This window comes from Somniosus microcephalus, chromosome 1 (genome assembly GCF_052327205.1).
Source record: "Somniosus microcephalus isolate GS21.2 chromosome 1, FLI_Smic_1.0, whole genome shotgun sequence".
In the NCBI taxonomy this organism is placed as follows: Eukaryota; Metazoa; Chordata; class Chondrichthyes; order Squaliformes; family Somniosidae; genus Somniosus; species Somniosus microcephalus.
In genome coordinates this window covers 133,041,837-133,048,775 of record NC_140987.1, presented here as the reverse complement: position 1 = coordinate 133,048,775, position 6,939 = coordinate 133,041,837, and positions in this window count along the sequence as shown.

Here is a 6,939-nt window from a genome sequence, read left to right as displayed (position 1 = left end):
TGTATGCCCCCTTAAGAAACAGCACAAGCCCGTTAAGAACTGCTGGCAGGCCCAATTTTCCTCTTGGCAGCCAACAAGCACCGAGACCTTACTTGCTATGTAATGTTTCCATGTATAGTGATCCGATTCAATTGCGGGGGTGGGTCAAAACATGGCCCGATGGGTAGGTCTCATTATTTGCATGCAAAAGGCAGGTATCTACACCACCACCACAGGTGCTTCTCAGGCACCCAACTGCCGTCAGCCACCTTTCTGCTGATCAGAGGGGAGTGCTGGGATTCCCTCAGCCTTGTTGCAAAAGGGGCCGGTAATAAAAAAAAATTATCTGCCAAGAGTTTGGGTTCCAGGCCTTCGTCATGATCAAGATGAGTCCCACAACCACCACATTCTTCATCCACAAGACCTCTGAAAGGCCTGGGATAGTGCCCAGCTCCAACTCCCCATCATCAATGGCTTTGTTTGGGGTGGGCGGAGACTCCCAGTCTAGGTTTGGACTGTGCATATCTGTTTGCAGCTCTTCTGCCACACCCCTGCTGGAATTATGGCCGGTGTTCACTGGAAGGGAGAATCTTTGGCCTCTAGCTTTTGTAGTGATTTAAAAAAAATTTTGGCCAGGTTATTTGGGGAGCATTCATGGTAATGTAGTAGTTATATTCAACTTTAGCTATTTGAATTCAATTAGATTCACTTTCTTAATTAATTAGAGGATGTTTTTTCTCCTCAAGAGGCAGTTTAAAAATGTAAATACTGAAAACAAAGATTAGCTTGTCTCCCATTTGTATCTTTTCCGAATGACTTGCATTAAAATCATGTGAACTGCCAATTTAAATTAAATATTGTCGTAGAAATGAGAGGTTTGCTTGCAAAAGAAGGCATTCCCAGATTTTATACGCGCAGAGTTTTATAATGTTAAAGATTCTCGTTAAAAGTGAGTCTAACAAGGTCCAGCCAAGGCACCAGTTCAATTAACAGTTTCATTTTACATTGAAGCATAATTTAAAGGTTTATATTTTTCTCACCTCAGCACCCTGCCTCTGAAGTGAGTTTTCTACCTCTCACCCTTCCTTGTAAAACCTGTATCAGTGGCTACTGACATATCTTCAACATTTTAATAACATTTTTTCTAAGTCAACACTTCGCCAGAAAAATCAAATAATCCTATGCACTAATTTTATTATTCAACCATTATGTGCACATGTAACACACCCTTTAACATATACTAGAAACAATTATTATTTTATGTATTTCTAGAGGTTATTATAAGTAGCCAGTCCTTAAAGGTACAATGTTGTAAGACATTTCTGTTAGATTAGACACTCACTAACATGGAAACACTGGATCATTTCAAAATAATATTTAGATTGAAAACAGCAATGGAGATTGGTGTAATATTGAGTTTAATAACATTATGAACAGTTTCAAAGATTACAATTCTGAAACTGGATTTAAAATGTTTGTCACTTCACAGGTATCAAATATTATTTCTAGTTTTTAATTACCTTTCTCCCTCTTTCTGTCCTCACCTGGCTGCAATGGCGTGGAATCGTGTACGCTTGCACAGACACTGGTGTTTGTTATTCCCAGCTATTATGGGTTCTCTTCTTGAAATATAATGTAAAAAAATGAGAATTGCCTATTCTATTTCAAAAGAAGGCTAAATTAAGGAGCTACCTGCAGCTAATAGAAAACTGGTGATAATACTTCACTGCATCTTAACTTATTCTCTCCCTCTGATTGAACTCATTGATTCTTCTGCTCTGTTGGCTGAATTTGTTCCTTCTCATGCTGTGGCTGCATTTGCCCCTTCTGTCATACTAGCTATTCGCTGAAACTTTGCTATTTTGCCATAATACTACAGAAACCCTATTCTGTGCATATTAAAAGGTAGGGAAGAGACAGCAGAGGCACTATTGCATATATATATATAAAACAATTGATTAGAAAAGGGAATAGTGCCAAAGGACTGGCAGACAACTAACGTTACTCCTATATGAACAAGTCCAGGGAACTATCGACCAATTAATTTAACATTATTGGTAGCAAAGATAATGGAATCTTTACTCAAAGAGGTACTAGAAAAACATCTCGAAACCACAAATATAATGAAGAGAAATCAACACGGATTTCAAAAGGGAAGGTCATGCCTAGCCAACCTTACTGAATTATTTGAAGAAGTAACTGAAAGATTAGACAAGGGTAATGCAGTAGATAGAGTCATAGGTCTTATGTTCATTAATAAATAGACATTCTTATTATGAACACAGCTAGCTTTTGCTAGTTACTTTATTGAGCACATGTGGACTAGGTACAGTATCTGTAGAGGCTTCCATCTTGACTGCCGCCTTGTGGGTAGCCTAGTGCCTCATGGGTAATGTAGTCTTAATATACATACAGCTGGGTAGTGTAGTATTATATATACAGCTCTACACAGCTCTATGGCTCCACCTAGTGTCCACCATAGAATGACATGTTATTGATCATTACATCCCTCTTTCTTTGAGGTTTAACAAAATCAATATCAATCAACTTTCAAGAAAACAATAAAGATAATATCACTAACACTTTTGTTAGTGCTCTATAAACATAAACATTTTCAAAACAGTCAACACATTTTCAAAGCTTTACATTGTACTCAAAGATTAAGTCTATCAGGCTCTTTTACTTCACGTGTGGATCTTCTCAACACGGGTAAGTCTGATGTGTCTTCATGAGATTGTTCTGGCGGTGAATGACAAGATGCAGTTGCAGCATTGTCATCAATCTGCTCTTGTATAGATCGAGGTCTCCTTGCAATCTTTGCTTGGAGAGGGTTTCAGTGTTTCCTTCACTCTTCATGCCATAACTCTCAATGTAGTCAATGCACTCTCGAAAAACTGCTGGCAGCTGGATCCCATCATACAGCATAGTCCTCTCAGCAGCCTCGGCTAATGGAACACCAAAGATTGGCCTGAGGGAAGAAGGAGTATCCACCGGAACTGCTTCCTGCTCTGGTGCAGGCTTCTTCTTTTTCTTTTTCTCTTTCCACTGCTTAACAACATCTGCTGCGGTTATATCTTTGGACTTTTTCTCCTTGTGTTTTTCCTCTTTGTGCTTTTCTTCCTTTGGCTTCTCTTTGACCTTAAAGTCTTTTTCTGTCTTCTTGGAGAAACTAGGCTTTTTGAAGACATGGATACCCTTTGGCCTTTTCATCCTTGATGGGCCCTCTGCTTCATCACCTGAGTCATCTGGTCTGCTTATGGCACAGTTTATACGGTAGACTCTCTTGACCAGTTCTAAGTCTTCACAAGCTTTGTCACCTAGTATTGAATCAAGTCTTTCAGCCACAACAGAAAACATGAGATGATGCACTTTGTCTTTGACTGTTACTTTAAGTCTGCATACACCTAAGCTATCTATTTTCTGTCCATTATAGTCCTTCAGTAGTACTGACTTTTTCTGTATTTTGGGCTTTTCTTTCATATTGTTAATGTCACTCATACTGATTAAGTTTGCTTTTGCCCCAGTGTCTAGTTTCAAGGTAACTAATGCTCCATTTACCTGCATTGGGATCATCCATTTGTCTTCTTTTACTGCATTAACTTTATGTTCAGCATTGTCCATTTCTGAGGGCTGCACATTTTCTGTATCCTTTTTGATATTGTCACATGACACCATTCCTACAAAAATTCTCTCACTTAAATCAGTGTCCTCAATTACATTAACTCGTTGCCCTTTCTTAGTTTGTACTTTTGAAAAGCATTGTTTGGCAAAGTGATTCTTTCCATTACACTTTGTGCACATTCTTCCAAATGCTGGGCATTGTCTTAACTGGTGTTTGTAACCACAGCGTTTACAATTAAAAATTTCATCCTCCAATTGCTTTTCATTTCTGTTCTGCCCATGTTTCTTCCCCTTATAGGACACAGCACCGACAGCAGCATTATCACTCATTACAATCGCATCATTATTGATTTCACGGAAAGTCTTCGCGTGCTTTCGAGCTAGCTCGCTGGCTTGGCATATTTTCACTGCATTTTCCAAATTTAGTTCGGTTTCTCTCAACAGACGTTCCCTGACTTTTTTATCATGACTACCAAACACAATCTGGTCACAAATCATGGATGCTTTGAGCTCAGAGAAATTACATGTCTGTGCTTTCAGTTTCAGATCAGTTATAAAGCTATCAAAAGTCTCATTTTGCTGCTGTGTCCGAGAACAGAAGATGTATCTTTCATAGGTCTCATTCTTTTTGGGAGAGCAATGTGCATCAAATTTTTTTTAGCACATCTTCTAATTTTTCTCTGTTCTCCTCTGGATTAAATACAAATGTATTAAATACCTCTATCGCCTGTGGGCCTGCAACCGTAAGCAGCAACGCTATCTTCCTTGCGTCTGGCTTCGTACCGAATCTGATGGCTGCAATGTAGAGTTCGAATTGTTGTTTAAAAGTCTGCCAATTGTAGTCGATGTTTCCTGTGAGTTTCAAATGCTCTGGTGGCTTCAAATTCTCCATGTCACTTTTCACAATTTTCAGCAGATCTTCACCATCCTGGTACCATCTTATGTTCATTAATAAATAGACATTCTTATTATGAACACAGCTAGCTTTTGCTCATTACTTTATTGAGCACATATGGACTAGATACAGTACCTGTAGAGGCTTCCATCTTGACTGCCGCCTTGTGGGTAGCCTAGTGCCTCATGGGTAATGTAGTCTTAATATACATACAGCTGGGTAGTGTAGTCTTATACATACAGCTATATACAGCTCTACGGCTCCACCTCGTGTCCACTATAGAATGACATGTTATTGATCATTACAATAGGGGGAAAAATTCAGTTGTTTGTGCCTCCCGTTAGCGCCTTAAGAGGGCACTAATAGGGCGCAAAGCAACTAGCGCCCGGGCACAGTGATGTTTGCGCCGCTTGCAAAATTAACTAGACATTTTGCGGTGGCGCTAAACACTACCGCCATGATCTCTTGCGCCGGCAGATCTTGACATCAGTCGAGTGCGCATCGCTCTGTTAGCGCCCCGGACCGTATATTGAGTGGCGCCCCCTGCCTTACCGCCTGCCGCTAGCAACGACAGGTTGAGGGGAGCGCTTTGCAGTCAGAAAGAGACTGGGGGAGCGCTATTTAAAGGCGACCGCTTCCTGCCTTTTTTTGTTGGTGACATTTGTGCACCACGCATTCTAAGAGAGAGACTGACTTCTGGAGAGATTCAACGCTGTGTGAAGGAGTTTTGGGTACTGAGCAGCACTTTGCAGGTTCATTTTGATATGCACTTCCTTGCTTTGCCAGCGCTCTGAGGTAGCGCCTCGCTCCTCGCCTTTGCGCCTTAAGACAGGTGTGAAGCGCCTGATTTAGCTGCTCCAATCACCTCCAGGGGTGATAAAAGCCAAGTTTGCCATCGGAGGCGATAATTAGCGGCAAGCGCTAAACTTTGCGCATGGCTGATAATGGCACCCCAAACGGGGCGACACTGAATTTTTCCCCCATAGTCATAGATTTATACAGCACAGAAAGAGGCCCATCGTGTCCACGCCAGCCATCAAACCCTATCTATTCTAATCCCATTTTCCAGCACTTGGTCCGTAGCCTTGTATGCTGTGGCGTTTCAAGTGCTCATCTAAATGCTTCTTGAATGTTGTGAGGGTTCCTGCCTCTACCACCCTTTCAGGCAGTGAGTTCCAGATTCCAACCACCCTCTGGGTGAAGAAGTTTTTCCTCAAATCCTCTCAACCTCCTTGAAACTATGCCCCCTGGTTATTGACCCCTCTACTAAGGGGAAAAGTTCCTTTCTATCTACCCTATCTGTAGTGTCCGAGTATCTATCTATCTATCTATATATATAAATAAATCGGTACATCTGTCTGTCTGTCTGTCATTCTGTCTGTCATCGCCTGTGCGTCTGTCGGGCTATGCGCTCGAAAGTTACAGGGCGTACCTACGCGCGCGTTACCTCCAAAGAAAGCTTACGCTTCCGAGACGGTTTTAAGCGTATTTACGTTTCGGCCGGGCTAAAATTGCGCCCGCGGTATCCCAGAAACCTTCAACGTTCCGCTCATTAGCATCTCATTATCCGCTCATTGGCGACAGAGTGACCTCGAGGTCGACCAATCGTACGGCGGCTTGCCGCGTGCGGCCGGGCCCTCCTACGGTCGAGTGACGGGACAATTGACCAATCCTACGCTTTGGTGACCTGACGGTGTGGGCGGGCCTTATCGTTCTGAACCGAGGTGAGTCGCCGCCATCTTGCTTCCATTCTTTTTCCTGCTTTCTGCGTCTTTCTTTTCAAATATACATTTCCAGCAAAATAAAATTCAATTTATTAAATTCTTTTAAAATAAATCACTCATTTGTAAACATTTTATCTAACCTGAACATTCTTTTTCCTACCTTTGCCCGTTTTTTTCTTAGGCCTGAAAGCCTGGGCCTTTCTTGCCCAGCCAGGCCCGAGCTAGGTAACTGGGCTGCTGCTAAGCTCCTCACCCACCCCCCCCCGCCATGTCACGTTACCCGGGGCAACGGCGTCCAGCCACGAGGGTCAGGGTGCGCGCGCGAGCAGGAGCAGGTGAGACTCTGTTCCGCGCTCGGCTCGGGCGGGGGGGGGGGGGGCGGGGCTCTCGAGAGTGCGGATCGGGTTACCCCCGGCAACGGGAGTGCGGGCCGGCTGGGGCTTGGAGAGCGCGGCTCTCGGCCGGGGGGGGGGCGGGGCTTGGAGATCGCGGCTCTCGGCGGCGGGGGGGCGGGGCTTGGAGAGCGCGGCTCTCGGCCGGGGGGGGGGCGGGGCTTGGAGAGCGCGGCTCTCGGCCGGGGGGGGGCGGGGGCTTGGAGGAGCGCGGCTCTCGGCCGGGGGGGCGGGGCTTGGAGAGCGCGGCTCTCAGCCGGGGGGGCGGGGCTTGGAGAGCGCGGCTCTCGGCCGGGGGGCGGGGCTTGGAGCGCGCGGCTCTCCGGCC